General features: G+C 45.9%; 1 protein-coding gene and 1 long non-coding RNA gene across 3 annotated transcripts in view; one reads left to right on the top strand and one right to left on the bottom strand.

The window, feature by feature from the left end:
- Positions 1-18,796, top strand: part of zgc:85777 (uncharacterized protein LOC405871 homolog) — an 87,000-nt gene that overhangs the window by 10,125 nt on the left and 58,079 nt on the right. The gene's annotated exons all lie outside the window — the stretch shown is intronic.
- LOC119966221 overlaps positions 1-18,796 on the bottom strand; it is a 41,615-nt gene that overhangs the window by 18,902 nt on the left and 3,917 nt on the right. The window contains exon 1 of one of the 2 annotated variants that reach the window (XR_005460699.1): positions 6,737-6,995. The exons of the other annotated variant lie outside the window; for it this stretch is intronic. This is a non-coding gene — a long non-coding RNA (uncharacterized LOC119966221). Of the gene's footprint in view, positions 1-6,736; positions 6,996-18,796 lie in introns of those variants that run through there. 2 annotated transcript variants of the gene reach the window in all.

Here is an 18,796-nt window from a genome sequence, read left to right as displayed (position 1 = left end):
ATCAAATAATTCTAAATTAATACAGCACAGAGGGCACTCTCTACCCCATTGTGTCTATGCTGGCTGTTTGGTAGAGCTAACCCTAATTCTTTCCTGTGTGATCTCTTCCCCCCCCCCCCCCCCCCCCTCCATTTTCTTGAATATGACTATAAAATCTGCTTCCGCTATCTTTCCAGGTCACAACTGCTCATCGTGTAAAGGGAACGTTTCTCCATGTTGCCTTTTAAATCTGGATTCTCTGATTGTCAATATTCCTGCCACTGAAAAAGGATTACCCATGTTCAGTGGATCATAGAATTTACAGTGCAGAAGGAGGCCCATCGAGTCTGCACCGGTAGAGTACCCCACTTAAATCCACACCTCCATCCTATCCCCATAATCCCACCTAACCTTTTTGGACACTAAGGGTAATTTATCATGGCCAATCCACTTGATCTTTGGACTGTGGGAGGAAACTGGAGCACCCGGAGGAAACCCACGCAGACATGGGGAGAATGTGCAGACTCTACACAGACAGTGACCCAAGCCGGGAATCGAACCCGAGACCCTGGTGCTGTGAAGCCATAGTGCTACCCACTGTGCTACCGTGCTGCCCTATGTACCGCCGGCCGAAATGGGATGGATTCAGAACAGATACCATCGGGCTAAATGGGATGGATTCAGAACAGATTTAACAACTCCAGACTGGTCATCCATGAGGCGCTGTGCGCCATCAGCAGCAGCAGAATGGTACTCGGCCACAATCTGTAACTTCATGGCCCAGCATATCACCAAGCCTTTGGATCAACCCTGGTTCAAAGAAGAGTGCAGCAGGGCATGCCAGGAGCAAAAAATAAGTTGTCAACTTGGTGAAGCTGCAACACAGGACTATTTGCATGCCAAACAACATTAGCAGCAAGTGATAGACAGAACAAAGCGATCCTACAACCAACGGATCAGATCTAAGCTCTGCAGTCCTGCCACATCCAGAATGGTGAGAGACAAATAAACAACTCGCTGGAGGAGGAAGCTCCACAAATGTCCCCATCCAATTACCGCCCTATCAGTCTACTCTCAATCATCAGTAAGGTGATGGAAAGGTCATCAACAGTATTATCAAGCCCCACTTACTTAGCAATAACCTGTTCATGGACACTCAGCTTGGGTTCCGCCAGGGTCTCACAGCTCCTGACCTCATTACAACCAGTGGTGAGTTGAGAGTGACTGCACTTGACATCAAGGCAGCATTTGATCGACTATGGCATCGAAGCCCTAACAAAACTAGAGTTAATGAGAATGAAGATGAAAATTTTCCAGTGGTTGGAGTCCTGCCTAGCACAAAGGAAGATGGTTGTGGTGGATGGAAATCCATCATCTCGGTCCCGTGACAGCTCTGCATGTGTTCCTCTTGGACGCAACCATCTTCAGTTGTTTCAATGACCTTCCTTCTGACATAAGGTCAGATGTAGGGATGCTCCCTGGTGATTGCAAAATGTTTAGCACCATTTGCAACACCTTGGACACAAGCAGTCCAGGTGTAAATGCAGCAAAACCTGGACAATCTCCAGGATTGGGCTGACAAGTGGCAAGTAACATTTGTGCCACACCCAAGTGCCAGGCAATGACCATCTCCAATAAGAGAATCAAACCATCACACCTTGGCATTCAATGGTATTGCCATCACTGAATCTCCTCCTGTCAACATCCTGGGGGTTACCATTGATGACAAACTGAACTGGACTGGTCATATAAATATGGTGGCTACAGGAGAGGTCAGAGGTTAGGAATCCTGCGGCAAGACAACCCAAAGCCTGTCCACCATCTACAAAGTACTGCGTGTGATGGAATACTCTCCACTTGCCTGGATTAATGCAGCTCCAACAACACTCAAAAAGCTCAACATCACCCAGGACAAAGCGACCTGCTTGATTAGCACCCTTCCATAAACATTAACTTCCTCCCCACTGGAGCACAGTCGCAGTAGCGTATAAAATATACAATAGTAATTTTCAAACCCAGGGTTACGACCAGTGGATGGATGTCAGGAAAGCTGTGGGGCCATGTGTTTCAGCATTCTGATCGCAGGACGTAGCGCCTAACGGCGCAACCAGCTTTTAAAAATGCCGGCCACAACCGGCTTTCAGAATGCCAGCCATTCGCTCATGCGTGCCCCCTTAGCAGTGCGCAGGTCCGGAGCCCAGAGGGGCAGAACACTTCCTCCTGACGTCAGCGCACTGACCCAGGAGCAGATTAGTGTTTAAAATCACTGGAGTCTTCCTGCCTGGAGCGGCGGCAGAGAGCAGGTCCCGTTCTACATATGCTGGCGACATCACGTGCTCTAGGCGTGATAGAGATTCCTCCATTTAGCAGCTGCTAGCAGTGCTGGTGTGAGCACCCCCTCAACACACTGTGCAGAGTACTCCGGCCCAATCGGCATGCTAAAAATGCTAACTTGGCACATTGGCTGTACCAACCTGGTACCTGGCAGTGCCACCCCTGGGCACATTGACAGTTTCAGATTGGTACCCAGGTGGCACTCAGGGTGCCATCCTGTCAAGAGGGCAAGCGCAGGGTGTGATGCAGTGGTTAGCACTGCTGCCTCACACCGCTGAAGTCCTGGGTTCTATCCCGGTCCTGGGTCACTGTCCGTGAGGAGTTTGCACATTCTCTGTGTCTGCATGGGTCTCACCCCCACAACCCAAAGATTTGCAGGGTAAGTGGATTGGCCACGCTAAATTGCCCCTTAATTGGAAAAAGAAATAAGTAAATAGAGAGGACAAGCACCTGGGGGCCTCCGATTCCTTGGGAGACCCCCAACGAGTGCCATTCCAACTGGTTCCTGTTTGTGGAGATCAGTACTGAACGGTGCTCACGCGAGGTCTCCGAGGCGAATGGGATAGATACCAACACCTCGGGTGCCTCGGGAAACTGCATATTAAAGTGAGACTAGCTGTCTTGCTCTAATATGCAGATTTGTCAGAAAGTGATACCGCCCACAATGGATGGGGGATGCACTGCGATGGGCTGTGGGGGTGGGGGGGGGGGGGGGGGGGGGGGGGAGAGGGGGGGAGAGACCCCCTTCTAGTGAGTTCATGCTTGGGGGAGTTCGGGTGTCGCGTTGGGAGCTCAAGAGATTGGAACGCCATTTAAAAATGGTGTCCCGATCTTGCACGGCACTGAGGAGTTCCGGCAAGCGGAGCTCCTCAGTGCAGAAAGTGAAGCTGAGTGCGCCCTCTGGTGCGGGTTCCTCGCTGAGGCCCTGTATCTAACCGATGGGCATTAGATAGCAGGGTGTTTCTCCACTCGGAGCACCAGGAAACACACAGCTAAAGGCGGTTTGCTATCGGACTCTGATGTTAGCTATGATTTTTCAATTGGTGAACAATGCCAAGTGTACTGAGAAGTACAGTAACAACCAATTTAAGATGATCAGCCTGGCTCGCAATACATTTCACTTGCGCTTGCTAGAAGCTACATATATTCATACGCAGGGACCTGCCCTCTGCAGGAAAAAGGAATATGCCCAGGTTTTTCATATTTTTGAATAAATGGGGGAAAAAAGCTTCCTTGTGCGTTTACCATGGCAATGGCTTGACCAATTAGAGCCAATTTGCCAACCAATCAGCACCACTATTCTCAAGCAGTTTAAATTTTTGTTCCTTTTGAAGTTTGACTGAATGCAAGATGAAAAGCTTTGAGAGCGAGTCTCCTCGGCAATATTTAACTTCAGTACCTCCAAGAGGCTAACTTTTAATTGAAAATAAATAACAACAGTAAGTGAGAAAACCTCAGCAGGTCTGACAGCATTTATAGAAGAGTTAAAATTTCATGTCCAATATGACTTCATTTGAACATCTTTGTGACTTTCCTAACCTTGAATACCACTGATCTGGCATGCTTAATGTTGATTCTACTACCACATCTCTTTCTGCTTCATCTTTAGTTATTTCCGCATATCCCTTGATAAACGTGTTGCATCCTTTTTCCTGCCATTGTGAAACTTGCGTTTATCTGTATTGAATTTCAGCTGGCACTCATTTGTGTAGCCTGTGACCTATCTTTATGGCAACAATGTTGTCCCAGTTTAATCCTGTATATGTCAAGTATAAATAATACTATGCTGAAGAATTTCAGCTTATTTCACTGACGCACAGGGAGTTGTTTTGACTATTCCTAGTCATTTGATTTTTTTTTTGTAGTGTTGCCTTTTCCTGTGGCTCTGCTCTAACTACGGCAATCAGTGAGTTTGCCCTCCTTTTTTTTGGTGTCTATATTCTAATGCTCAGAGTCGCCAGGTATCAAATGATACCACCACAAGGTTCAACCGGCTATCGATGAAAGAGCCAAACACCAGTTAGTTAGCTAGTTCAAGGTCAAGGGCACTTTATTTACACACAAATAGTCATGCAACATAAACACTACTATTTAACTACACCTATCGACCAAGACAACCTGTACTTAACTTCAGGCACCCGGCTTAGGTCAGAGGAATAGTTGCCGCTGTTCGATTCTGGATCTATTGAGTCTATAGAAGTAACTGCTGCTCAGCTAGGCTCATCCGTCTGGTAGCGGGTGTTGACTTTGGACTTGCTTCTGGTGGTGCTGTACCTGGAAACAGATGTAGCCGGTGCGCCAGGTCCAAGAGAGGACGAACACTTGGTGGACTCTCTTATTATGCTTGGGGGTTTTTGCGCTCTTTTGGGCAGTCCTTCAGTTTGGACCCCACTAATTGGGTGATCCCCGATCACTATGTTCGATTTCTAACCAATAAATGGGCGGGGATCTGGATGGCTGGGCATGTCCCAAGCGGTCACTGACCCTGTTGTTTACACTTCCCTAGAACAGCGAGTGGTGCCAAAATGTCTGGGACTGTACCAGTCCTTTGTTTTGGTGGAGATGGGCCATCAAATGCCATTCGGCCCATCAAAATGCTAATTGGTCGGTGTTTCGATACCGTCTGGACTCTTCACTCGCAAATATACATTTCAGGCTCTGAGCCTGCCTGAATCTTCCTTTGTCCATTTTACCCGCTGGGCTTTGCGCGTTTCTCTGTCCCTAGTTGTAAGTGGCCATCCCAGATGGCTACAGTAGGAATTTTCACCACTTGTAACAGTACTTTTTAGAAATCTTACTTTTATTAAAAACTGCTGGTTGTCTTTTTCCATGCATCACTGTTTGGCTTGGCAAGTACCATAAACTATAGTGCAGCTGATCTGGAGAAGTTATCGAATAAAACAGACAGTGTCAGGGATCTGCTAAAGACAGTTGGAACTGAACATGTGACCAAAGTGCATTTTATCTTTGTTTATGTTAACTGAGTTCCTTCCTGTGTTGTCCAGAGATGAAATGAAAAAGGTATTGTTCTGATGCTAATATGTTTCATGAAATAAAGATGTGGCAGCTTATGAATAATAGGAGACTATTATCCACTTTGTAATTTGCAGTGCTTAACTGTTTAAGTTACGCAAGTAGTAAATTCCCACTAGACAAATTAGCATTGTCTGTTATCAACCATTTCCTTTTGCTGCACTTGTTGGCCACAAGCAGAATTAATTGCTTTTTTATTTTTGTTATTATGCCCTTTTGGACTTGATGTACTTAGCTAAGATTTACAGCACAAAAGTGTTGATTGAAAAAGCCTATTCCCATAATTCTTTTTTTTTTCATGAGGCTAAATGTCAAAAGTAAAGGAAGATGATTGCAGTTGGATGAAATCCTGCTGTTTGATATTTTAAATGATCAGGTGTTAACCGAGTCTTTTTGTTGCTAAATCACATTTTTTTGATTCTTAATATAGCATTTTTTATGTCCCTGAAGTATTAGAAAGCTCATTCCATAACAATTTTTTAAAATGTAAAATCCTGTTAAAAATCTGAGATCTCCGGTGTGGCAACTTTCTGCTACGCTTGATTACAGCACTTATTTTGCTGACAGGAGTGCATGCAACAGATGTTTCCTATTTGAGATTTTAAACTTTGCGCGAAATCTTATTGACCTGTGTTTGGAGACGGAGGGTATTTAATCAGGCAGGAGGTTGGAGGGTGAGGAACCTGCCACCTTCCTGGCCCAACCCAATTAGGTCCACGGTGGGAAGGCTGTGCATGATCATGAGCCGCCTTCCTGCCCTGGTGTCAATTGAGGTATTTGTATGGGCAATTAATACCCACATAAGGACCTCACCTTACTGCTGCTAACATTAACCCCATTGCACACAGGGAGTTGGCCTTTAATGGAGCATGACATTTGCAGGGTTACTTGTGGTCTGCTGGCGGGATGGGTGTGCCCCTTTTGGAAAGGCACTCAGTTACTGATTGAGAATCATAGAATCTGCAGTGCAGAAGGAGCCCATTCGGCCCATCGAGTCTCCGCCGGCCATTGGAAAGAGCACTCTACTTAAGCCCACACCTCCACCCTATTCCCGTAACCCAGTAACTCCAGCTAACCTTTTGGACACTAAGGGGCAATTTAGCATGGCCAATCCACCAAATCCACACAATTTTGGACTGTGGGATGAAACCGGAGCACTCGGAGGGAGCACTCGGAGGAAACCCACGCAGACACTGGGAGAAAGTGCAAACTCCACACACTGACCCAAGGCCGGAATTTAACCAGGGACCCTGGAGCTGTGAGGCAGCAATGCTAACCACTGCCACTGTGCCGACCACTGAGGCACACTGAGAATCACCCCTGCCCTTGCTGCTGACTCCTCCTGCAGACCCCGTCCCCCATAACCCCGATCCCTTGAAAACACTCTTACCTGTGGTCTGGATCACTCCTTTATCCTGGGTCCTCAGTGCTGTCATTCCAGCAGCAACTGGTACCTCCTCAGTGATGTTGCTGAGCAAAAGAGCTGCTGGACAAGCAGAAGTTGACAGCTCTCAGCGGCAAGGCTTTCTGTCTCCAGGGGTAGGATCGCTGGTGCCCTCTCAATTACCTGATTGGCTCATGATTTGGTGGAGTCAGCGGTGATCTCTCACCGACTTTTCCAGCTGGCTTGTTTCCACAAGATTCTACTGGTGTCTCTAATCTCCAAGTAAATGTCAAAATATAATTTGTTCCATTTTAGATATGGTCCAAATTATGAAACCAGGTATTTTGCATTCCTTGTGTACCAAGTGATGCATTAATTTGTAAACTCTGGATTTTTGTATTTAGAACAAAATAGAAATGGCATACATCATTGTAAAAAATTATAATTTCACAAATGGGAATAACATTTCCATAAAATGGTAGATGTATTCAAAATTACTTGTGACAACTCTTGTGAGAAACTTTTTTTTAGTGGAATGAATTATCCTTGGAATCTATGTAAATCAACCCATCATTCTGTAACCTTTTTTCTATTATGAGGTTTTGTGACAACATTACTATGCAAACTTGGAAGGCTGCAATTACAACAGTTGCTTTTAATAATTATACATTATTTAGATGAACTATTAAGAGTGGTCTTACCACATGAGCTGCTGTAAAGAGAGAAAATTGAAAGCTGAAAATGGGGGGGGGGAAAGGGGATGCGAAGTGGCAGTAAAATTTTACTTTGCCTGTGGTATAAATGGATGTTAACACTGCGCACCATTATACATCCCGAATGGTTTTAATTATCCATTGGTAATGATGGAGTCAGTTTTGTGCTTCTGCCAAAATATTTCACACCCATAGAATTATCCGATTTTCGGCACTGGAGACCACTTGGCCCATTATGTCTATCCCAACTCAATATCAGATTTGCCAACAAAAAGCAGGACAAATCCAATCCAGCCAATTGCTGCCTCATCAGTCTACTCTCGATCGTCAGCAAAGTTATGGAAGGTTGTTCTCCTTGTGCCGCTATCAGCACCCTTCTTAGCCTTAATCACTCCCATTTACATTCCTTTTGTCTTTCTGTCCACGACATCGTTGTCAATGTCCACCTATCACTGGCCCTCTATCCAGCCCCACCACCTCCAAACAGTATAAATCTGATCCTATTTCCGGTTCTCCAGCTTTGGCAAAGAGTCATCCAGACTCAAAACATTAGTTCCCTTCTCTCTCCACAGATGCTGTCAGACCTGCTGTGATTGTCCAGGATTCATTGTCTTTTGTTATGGAAGGTTTTGTTGACAGTGCCATGAAGTGACACTTACCAATAACCTGTCCACTGATGTAACTTTGGGCTCCAAAAAGACCACTTGATTCCAGACCTCATTATCGCCGTGGTCCAAATATGGAAAGAAAGCTAAACACCAGAGGTGAAGTGAGACTGACTGCCATTTTGAAGAAGGTAGCATTTGACAGGGAATGACATCAAGAAGACCCAGTAAAATTGGCATAAATAGGAAACTCTGTATGAGCTAGAGTCATACCTAGCACAAAGAAAGGTGGCTGTGGCTGTTAGAGGCAAATCATTTCAAGCCTTGAATTTCACTACAGAAGTTCTTCAGGCCTGAGGCCTATTATCATTTTCATCTACTTCAGCATTCACCGTGCCTCTATCATAAAGCTAGATGTAGAGATGTTTGTTGATGTAAAAACAGAAAATACTGGATAAACTCAGCAGGTCTGGTAGCATCTGTGGGGAGGGAAACAGAGTTAAGATTTTGAATCTGTTACAGATTCCTGGTCAGCTCTCAACAGTGGCTAAGAGGCTGAACCAGAGCCATAACTTTTAAAAATGCTCTGTAAAATTCGATTTATTCCAGGCGGGATAATATGAAAAATAGGGCTTGGTTATTTTATTAACAAACTTTATTAAAAGACAATATTTAAACTTCAACCTGAACAATAACTGATTGCATACAGTTTCTTAACCTTAACACACGAGTTCTCATTAAACAACTGTAACAGAACATGCAGCTCTCATGCCACTTTCACAGGCAGACAAAGGCAATATTTGCACTTAGAAAACAATTTTTCTTGTAGGACATCTGTTCTAAACTCCTTTTCCAAAGCCTGCCTCGGTGGAAACTTTTCTGTCCTTGGTCTATTTCCAAAGATAGAAATGTGATGAACTATATACTTGCAGAGGGGGTGAGGTAAAATGGAAAGTCAGTGATAGGTCAGAGTTAAGGAGAGATTGACAAATATGTCAAGGACATGAGTCTAAGAGGTTGTAATAGTGTCATTAGGGACTGAATAGTAGCAAAGGTAGAATACCAGAATGTGTTAATAGGAGAACCGAGGTCAGTGTTCAGTGGGAGCAAAACTGAACACGGGATAGTCATTTGTTAATGATTGCATTCACAAATCCTCAGATCATGAAGTGTGTGCTTGCAAGAAGACTTGTATATCATTCTGGCTTGGGCTGAGAAGTGGCAAGTAACATTTGTGCTGTACAAATGCCAGGCAATGACGGTCTTTAATAAGAGAGTCTAACCACCTCCCCTTCAAGTGGTAGGCATTACTATAACTGAATCTTTTCACCATTAATATCCATTAATCTGTGACCAGAAACTTAACTGGATCAGCTCCCTCAAACACTGGCTACAAGGACACATCAAGCTGGGTATTCTGCCTGACTTCCCAAAGCCTGAACACCCATCTACGTGGTATAATTCTGGAATGTGGTTGAAGATGCCCCACTTCAATGGATACTGCTCCAACAATATTCAAGAATTTGAGCCCATCCAGGGAAAAGCAGCCCTTGTGATTGCCAGTACGCCAACCACCTTAAACATTTACTACCTCGACGACTGGCACACCGTTGCTGCAGTATATATCATTTACAAGAAGCATGGCAGAATCACACCGAGCCTTCTTCTGAAATCACCGTTCAAATCCTGGACCTCTACTGTTGAGAAGAAAAAGGACAACAGGTGCATGGGAACACCACCATCTGCAAGTTCCCTTCCAACTCAACATCCTGGCTTTGAAATGTAACACTGTTTCTTCGTCATTGGGTCAGAATTCTGAACTCCCTACCAAAAACACTTGTGTGTGTACCTGCACCACATGCACTCCAGCAGTTCAAGAAGGTGTTTAAGTTTGGGCAATAAATGATAGCGACGTCCGCATCTCATGAATAAAAAATTAATTAAAAAATGTCTTATTTAAGTACGACTTCCATCTACCTTTCAATACATTTATTATTTCCTCTGAAATGTTAATTGACCGGACTTCAATTGTGACTTGTAGGAACACCTTTCATTCACTATCATCTGAAAACATTTTTTTAACTTTATGCTTCATCTGCCAATTTTAAATTCATATCTATCTTATTACCAGTTCTTTGACCAACAAGAATACTTTTTCACTATTATCTCTGTCAGACCTCTGGTGTAAATATAAATATGTCCCTTGGATGTTATATGCACCACTGAATATATTCTACATTTCCCAAGGCTTTCTACAGAACTAATAGCTTCACATCCCAGATATTAGCTTAGTAAATCCAGAGGGCAGCACGGTGGCGCAGTGGTTAGCATTACTGCCTCACGGCGCCGAGGTCCTAGGTTCGATTCTGGGTCACTATCCATAGGAAGTTTGCACATTCTCTCCATGTTACATAGAACATACAGTGCAGAAGGAGGCCATTCGGCCAATTGAGTCTTCACCGACCCACTTTAAGCCCTCACTTTCCCCCTATCCCCGTAACCCAATAACCCCTCCTAAACCTTTTGGTCACTAAGGGCAATATATCATGGCCAATCCATCTAACCTGCACGTCTTTGGACTGTGGGAGGAAACCGGAGCACCTGGAGGAAACCCATGCAGACACAGGGAAAACGTGCAGACGCGGCACAGACAGTGACCCAGCGGGGAATTGAACCTGGGACCCTGGCGCTGTTAAGCCACAGTGCTGCCCAACGCGTGTTTGCGTGGGTTTCGCTCCCACAACCCAAAGATGTGCAGGGTAGGTGGATTGCCATGCTAAATTGCCCCTTAATTGCTAAACCCGAGACATTACACTTGTAGTGTCCCCCACCCTTCCTCCACCTCTAACCTAAGGGGTTGAGTGAATATCAGGTAAGCTCTTCCTTTCTTTTTCTTGTTTTATCTAGAGGGGATGGCAGGGAAGGCAGTACAATGTTCCTCCTGCAGAATGTTTGAGGTGAGGGACGCCGTCAATGTCCCTGCTGATTTCATCTGTGGGACGTGCACACGTGCTCCTCAGAAACCGTGTTAGGGAACTGGAGCTGGATGAACTTCGGATCATTCGGGAGGCAGAGGTGGTCATAGATAGAAGCTTCAGGGATGTAGTTACTCCAAAGAATAAAGATAGATGGGTGACGGTGAGAGGGGCTGGGAGGAAGCAGTCAGTACAGGGATCCTCTGTGGTCGTTCCCCTTAGTAACAAGTATACCGCTTTGGATACTGGTGGGGGGGGGACTTACCAGGGGTAAGCCATGGGGTACAGGTCTCTGGCACAGACTCTGTCCCTGTTGCTCATAAGGGAAGGGGGGAGAGGAGTAGAGCATTAGTCATTGGAGACTCCATAGTTAGGGGGGATAGATAGGAGATGCTGTGGGAACGAGAGAAACTGGCGGTTGGTGTGTTGCCTCCCAGGTGCCAGGGTCCGCGATTTCTCGGATCGTGTTTTCAGGATCCTTAAGGGGGAGGCGGAGCAGCCCCAAGTCGTGGTCCACATAGGTACCAACGACATAGGTAGGAAAAGGGATAGGGTGTAAGGCAGGAATTCAGGGAGCTAGGGTGGAAACTTAGATCTAGGACAAACAGAGTTATTATCTCTGGGTTGTTACCTGTGCCATGTGCTAGCGCGACGAGGAATAGGGAGAGAGAGCAGCTAAACACGTGGCTACAGGGATGGTGCAGGAGGGAGGGTTTCAGATTCCTGGATAATTGGGGCTCATTCTGGGGTAGGTGGGATCTCTACAAACAGGATGATCTACAGCTGGACCAGAGGGGTACCAATATCCTGGGGGGGAAATTTGCTAATGCTCTTCGGGAGGGTTTAAACTAGTTCAGTAGGGGATTGGGAACCTGAATTGTAGCTCCAGTATACAGGAGGTTGAGAGTAGTGAGGTCATGAGTAAGGTTTCAAAGTTGCAGGAGTGAACCGGCAGGCAGGAAGGTGGTTTAAAGTGTGTCTACTTCAATGCCAGGAGCATCCGGAATAAGGTGGGTGAACTTGCAGCATGGGTTGGTACCTGGGACTTCGATATTGTGGCCATTTCGGAGACATGGATTGAGCAGGGACAGGAATGGTTGTTGCAGATGCCGGGGTTTAGATATTTCAGTAAGCTCAGGGAAGGTGGTTAAAGAGGGGGAGGGATGGCATTGTTAGTCAAGGACAGTATTACGGTGGCAGAAAGGACGTTTGATGAGGACCTGTCTACTGAGGTAGTATGGGCTAAGGTTAAAAACAGGAAAGGAGAGGTCACCCTGTTGAGGGTTTTCTATAGGCCTCCAAAAGGTTCCAGAGATGTAGAGGAAAGGATTGCAAAGATGATTCTGGATAGGAGCGAAAGTAACAGGGTAGTTGTTATGGGGGACTTTAACTTTCCCAATATTGACTGAAAACGCTATAGTTAGAGTACTTTAGATGGGTCCGTTTTTGTCCAATGTGTGCAGGAGGGTTTCCTGACACAGTAGATAGGCCAACGCGAGGCGAGGCCATATTGGATTTGGTACTGGGTAATGAACCAGGACAGGTGTTCGATTTGGAGGTAGGTGAGCACTTTGGTGATAGTGAGCAGAATTCGATTACGTTTACTTTAGTGATGGAAAGGGATAGGTATATACCGCAGGGCAAGAGTTATATCTGGGGGAAAGGCAATTATGATGCGATGAGGCAAGACTTGGGATGCATTGAATGGGGAGGGAAACTGCAGCATATGGGCACAATTGAAATGTGCAGCTTGTTCAAGGAACAGCGTCTGCATGCTCTTGATAAGGATGTACCTGTCAGGCAGGGAGGAAGTGGTTGAGCGAGGGAACCGTGGGTTACTAAAGTAGTTGAAACACTTGTCAAGAGGCGTGAAGGTTCAGTTGGGGCGCTCGAGAGTTACAAGTTAGCTAGGATGGACCCAAAGAGAGCTAAGAGGAGGGGACATGAGAAGTCTTTGGCAAGTAGGATCAAGGATAACCCTAAAGCTTTCTATAGATATGTCAGGAATAAAAATTACTAGGGCAAGAGTAGGGCCAGTCAAAGACAGTAGTGGGAAGTTGTGCGTGGAGTCCGAAGAGATAGGAGAGGTGCTAAATGAATATTTTTCATCAGTATTCACACAGGAAAAAGACAATGTTGTCGAGGAGAATACTGAGATACAGGCTACTAGACTAGAAGGGCTTGAGGTTCATAAGGAGGAGTTGTTCGCAATTCTGGAAAGTGAGAAAATAGATAAGTCCCCTGGGCCGGATGGGATTTATCCTAGGATTCTCTGGGAAGCTAGGGAGGAGATTGCTGGGCCTTTGGCTTTGATCTTTATGTCATCATTATCTACAGGAATAGTGCCAGAAGACTGGAGGATAGCAAATGTTGTCCCCTTGTTCAAGAAGGGGAGTAGAGGCAACCTTGGTAACTATAGACCAGTGCGCCTTACTTCTGTTGGGGCAAAGTCTTGGAAAGGTTTATAAGAGGATGTATAATCATCTGGAAAGGAATAATTCAATTAGAAATAGTCAACACAGTTTTGTGAAAGGTAGGCCGTGGCTCACAAACCTTATTGAGTTCTTTGAGAAGGTGACCAAACAGGTGGATGAGGGTAAAGCAGTTGATGTGTATATGGATTTCAGTAAAGCATTTGTTAAGGTTCCCCACGGTAGGCTTTTGCAGAAAATACGGAGGCGTGGGATTCAGGGTGATTTAGCAGTTTGGATCAGAAATTGACTAGCTGGAAGAAGACAAAGGGTGGTGGCTGATGGGAAATGTTCAGCCTGGAGTCCAGTTACTAGTGGTGTACCACAACAATCTGTTTTGGGGCCACTGCTGTTTGTCGTTTTTATAAATTACCTGGAGGAGGGCGTAGAAGGATGGGTGAGTAAATTTGCAGATGACACTAAAGTCGGTGGAGTTGTGGACAGTGCGGAAGGATGTTACAAGTTACAGAGGGAAATAGATAAACTGCAGAGCTGGGCTGAGAGGTGGCAAATGGAGTTTAATGCAGAAAGTGTGAGGTGATTCATTTTGGAAGAAACAACAGGAAGACAGAGTACTGGACTAATGGTAAGATTCTTGGTAGTGTGGATGAGCAGAGCGATCTCGGTGTCCATGTACATAGATCCCTGAAAGTTGCCACCCAGGTTGAGAGGTTTGTTACGAAGGCGTACTTTGTGTTAGCTTTTATTGGTAGAGGGATTGAGTTTCGGAGACACGAGGTCATGTTGCAGCTGTACAAAACTCTGGTGCTGCCGCATTTGGAGTATTGCGTGCAATTCTGGTTGCTGCATTATAGGAAGGATGTGGAAGCATTGGAAAGGGTGCAGAGGAGATTTACCAGGATTTTGCCTGGTATGGAGGGAAGATCTTATGAGGGAAGGCTGAGGGACTTGAGGCTGTTTTCGTTAGAGAGAAGAAGGTTAAGAGGTGACTTAATTGAGGCATACAAGATGATCGGAGGATTAGATAGGGTGGACAGTGAGAGCCTTTTTCCTCGGATGGTGATGTCTCGCACGAGGGGACATAGCTTTAAATTGAGGGGAGATAGATATGGGACAGATGTCAGAGGTAGGTTCTTTACCTCTGTTTGCACTGAGTGCTGAGCTTGTGGCATTTGAGTGCTACAGTGAGAGTTTGGTGACTGAGGGAGTATAAGGGTTATTTAAAGTCTAGTATTTCTTTTATTTAGTTAATTAACTTAAAAGTTGCTGTTTGGTCTATAAGAAGGTGAATTTTGAATCAGGTTTAAACAAGGTTCTACTTGGACTTACTTGCAGCTGGAGCTTGTTAATTAGTTAATTGCATTAGGCCAGTTTTTAGAAGCTAGAGTCACAGTATAAATAGGGGCTAGATACAGTGCAGACTTTGTTTGCACTGAGTGCTGAGCTTGTGGCATTTGAGTGCTACAGTGAGAGTTTGGTGACTGAGGGAGTTAGGTGAGGAGGGAGTAAGGTGCTCCTGACATTTAATTTCATATATTTATCAAAGAGCGTAAAGGGAGCCAGGAGTTTAGAGTACAGCTGACTGGAAGTAGAGTCGGAGGGCGGAGGTCCAGTTGGTCCACGGGGCAGCTAATTCTGTAAAGTAAGAGGGGATGGAGGCTAGGGCAGTTGCATGCTCCTCCTGTAGGATGTGGGTGGTGAGGGATACCACTGGTGTCCCCGCTGACTATACCTGCGGGAAGTGCACCCAACTCCAGCTCCTCAGAGACCGTGTTAAGGTACTGGAGCTGGAGCTGGATGAACTTCGGATCATCCGGGAGGCAGAGGGGGTCATAGAGAAGAGTTACAGGGAGGTAGCCACACCAAAGGTACTGGACAAGAGTAGTTGGGTTACAGTCAGGGGAAAGAAAACTAACAGGCAGACAGTGCAGGGATCCCTCGTGGCCATTCCCATTCAAAACAAGTATACCGTTTTGGATGCTGTTGGGGGGGATGACCTACCGGGGGAAGGCCCCAGCGGCCAGGTCTCTGGCACTGAGTCTGGCTCTGGGGCTCAGAAGGGAAGGGGGGAGCATAGAAAAGCAATAGTAATAGGAGATTCAATGGTTAGGGGAATAGATAGGAGATTCTGTGGTCGCGAGCGAGACTCCCGAAAGGTATGTTGCCTCCCGGGTGCCAGGGCCAGGGATGTCTCTGATCGTGTCTTCAGGATCCTGAAGGGGGAGGGTGAGCAGCCAGAAGTCGTGGTGCACATTGGTACCAACGATGTAGGTAGGAAAAAGGGTGTGGAGGTAATAAACAAGTTTAGGGAGTTAGGCTGGAAGTTAAGGGCCAGGACAGACAGAGTTGTCATCTCTGGTTTGTTGCCGGTGCCACGTGATAGCGAGGCTAGGAATAGGGAGAGAGTGCAGTTGAACACGTGGCTGCAGGAATGGTGTAGGAGGGAGGGCTTCAGGTATTTGGATAATTGGAGCGCATTCTGGGGAAGGTGGGACCTGTACAAGCAGGACGGGTTGCATCTGAACCAGAGGGGCACCAATATCCTGGGGGGGAGGTTTTCTAGTACTCTTCGGGAGGGTTTAAACTAATTTGGCAGGGGAATGGGAACCGGATCTGTAGTCCAGCAACTAAGGTAGACGATAGTCAGGACGCCAAAGCACGTAGTGATGCAGTGGGGAAGGTAACAATGACAAAGGAGAGTACTTGCAGGCAAGGAGATGGGTTGAAGTGTGTATACTTTAATGCAAGAAGCATCAGGAATAAGGTGGGTGAACTTAATGCATGGATCGGTACTTGGGACTACGATGTGGTGGCCATCACGGAAACTTGGATAGAAGAGGGGCAGAAATGGTTGTTGGAGGTCCCTGGTTATAGATGTTTCAACAAGATTAGGGAGGATGGTAAAAGAGGTGGGGGGGTGGCATTGTTAATTAGAGATAGTATAACAGCTGCAGAAAGACAGTTCGAGGGGGATCTGCCTACTGAGGTAATATGGGTTGAAGTTAGAAATAGGAAAGGAGCAGTCACCTTGTTGGGAGTGTTCTATAGGCCCCCCAATAGCAGCAGAGATGTGGAGGAACAGATTGGGAAACAGATTCTGGAAAGGTGCAGAAGTCACAGGGTAGTAGTCATGGGCGACTTCAACTTCCCAAACATTGAGTAGAAACTCTTTAGATCAAATAGTTTGGATGGGGTAGTGTTTGTGCAGTGTGTCCAGGAAGCTTTTCTAACACAGTATGTAGATTGTCCGACCAGAGGGGAGGCCATATTGGATTTAGTACTTGGTAATGAACCAGGGCAGGTGATAGATTTGTTAGTGGGGGAGCATTTTGGAGGTAGTGACCACAATTCTGTGACCTTGACTTTAGTAATGGAGAGGGATAGGTGCGAGCAACAGGGCAAGGTTTATAATTGGGGGAAGGGTAAATACAATGCTGTCAGACAAGAATTGAAGTGCAGAAGTTGGGAACATAGGCTGTCAGGGAAGGACACAAGTGAAATGTGGAACTTGTTCAAGGATCAGGTACTGCGTGTCTTTGATATGTATGTCCCTGTCAGGCAGGGAAGAGATGGTCGAGTGAGGGAACCATGGTTGACAAGAGAGGTTGAATGTCTTGTTAAGAGGAAGAAGGAGACTTATGTAAGGCTGAAGAAACAAGGTTCAGACAGGGCACTGGAGGGATACAAGATAGCCAGGAGGGAACTGAAGAAAGGGATTAGGAGAGCTAAGAGAGGGCATGAAAAATCTTTGGCGGGTAGGATCAAGGAAAACCCCAAGGCCTTTTACACATACGTGAGAAATATGAGAATGACTAGAGTGAGAGTAGGTCCGATTAAGGACAGTAGCGGGAGATTGTGTATTGAGTCTGAAGAGATAGGAGAGGTCTTGAACAAGTATTTTTCTTCAGTATTTACAAATGAGAGGGGCCATATTGTTGGAGAGGACAGCGTGAAGCAGACTGATAAGCTTGAGGAGATACTTGTCAGGAAGGAAGATGTGTTGCGCGTTTTGAAAAACTTGAGGATAGACAAGTCCCCCGGGCCTGACGGGATATATCCAAGGATTCTATGGGAAGCAAGAAATGAAATTGCAGAGCCGTTGGCAATGATCTTTTCATCCTCGCTGTCAACAGGGGTGGTACCAGAGGATTGGAGAGTGGCGAATGTCGTGCCCCTGTTCAAAAAAGGGAATAGGGATAACCCTGGGAATTACAGGCCAGTTAGTCTTACTTCGGTGGTAGGCAAAGTAATGGAAAGGGTACTGAGGGATAGGATTTCTGAGCATCTGGAAAGGCATTGCTTGATTAGGGATAGTCAGCACGGATTTGTGAGGGGTAGGTCTTGCCTTACAAGTCTTATTGAATTCTTTGAGGAGGTGACCAAGCATGTGGATGAAGGTAAAGCAGTGGATGTAGTGTACATGGATTTTAGTAAGGCATTTGATAAGGTTCCCCATGGTAGGCTTATGCAGAAAGTAAGGAGGCATGGGATAGTGGGAAATTTGGCCAGTTGGATAACAAACTGGCTAACCGATAGAAGACAGAGAGTTGTGGTGGATGGCAAATATTCAGCCTGGAGCCCAGTTATCAGTGGCGTACCGCAGGGATCAGTTCTGGGTCCTCTGCTGTTTGTGATTTTCATTAACGACTTGGATGAGGGAGTTGAAGGGTGGGTCAGTAAATTTGCAGATGATACGAAGATTGGTGGAGTTGTGGATAGTGAGGAGGGCTGTTGTCGGCTTCAAAGAGACATAGATAGAATGCAGAGCTGGGCTGAGAAGTGGCAGATGGAGTTTAACCCTGACAAGTGTGAGGTTGTCCATTTTGGAAGGACAAATCTGAATGCGGAATACAGGGTTAATGGTAGGGTTCTTGGCAATGTGGAGGAGCAGAGAGATCTTGGGGTCTATGTTCATTGTTCTTTGAAAGTTGCCACTCAAGTGGATAGAGCTGTGAAGAAGGCCTATGGTGTGCTAGCGTTCATTAGCAGAGGGATTGAATTTAAGAGCCGTGAGGTGATGATGCAGCTGTACAAAACCTTGGTCAGGCCACATTTGGAGTACTGTGTGCAGTTCTGGTCACCTCATTTTAGGAAGGATGTGGAAGCTTTGGAAAAGGTGCAGAGGAGATTTACCAGGATGTTGCCTGGAATGGAGAGTAGGTCATACGAGGAAAGATTGAGGGTGCTGGGCCTTTTCTCATTGGAACGGAGAAGGATGAGGGGCGACTTGATAGAGGTTTATAAGATGATCAGGGGAATAGATAGAGTAGATAGTCAGAGACTTTTTCCCCGGGTGGAACACACCATTACAAGGGGACATAAATTTAAGATAAATGGTGGA

The sequence above is a fragment of the Scyliorhinus canicula genome, chromosome 5, assembly GCF_902713615.1.
Source record: "Scyliorhinus canicula chromosome 5, sScyCan1.1, whole genome shotgun sequence".
Lineage (NCBI taxonomy): Eukaryota > Metazoa > Chordata > Chondrichthyes > Carcharhiniformes > Scyliorhinidae > Scyliorhinus > Scyliorhinus canicula.
The sequence above is the reverse complement of the archived record's forward strand: the minus strand, read 5'-3'. Positions and strand labels throughout refer to the sequence as shown.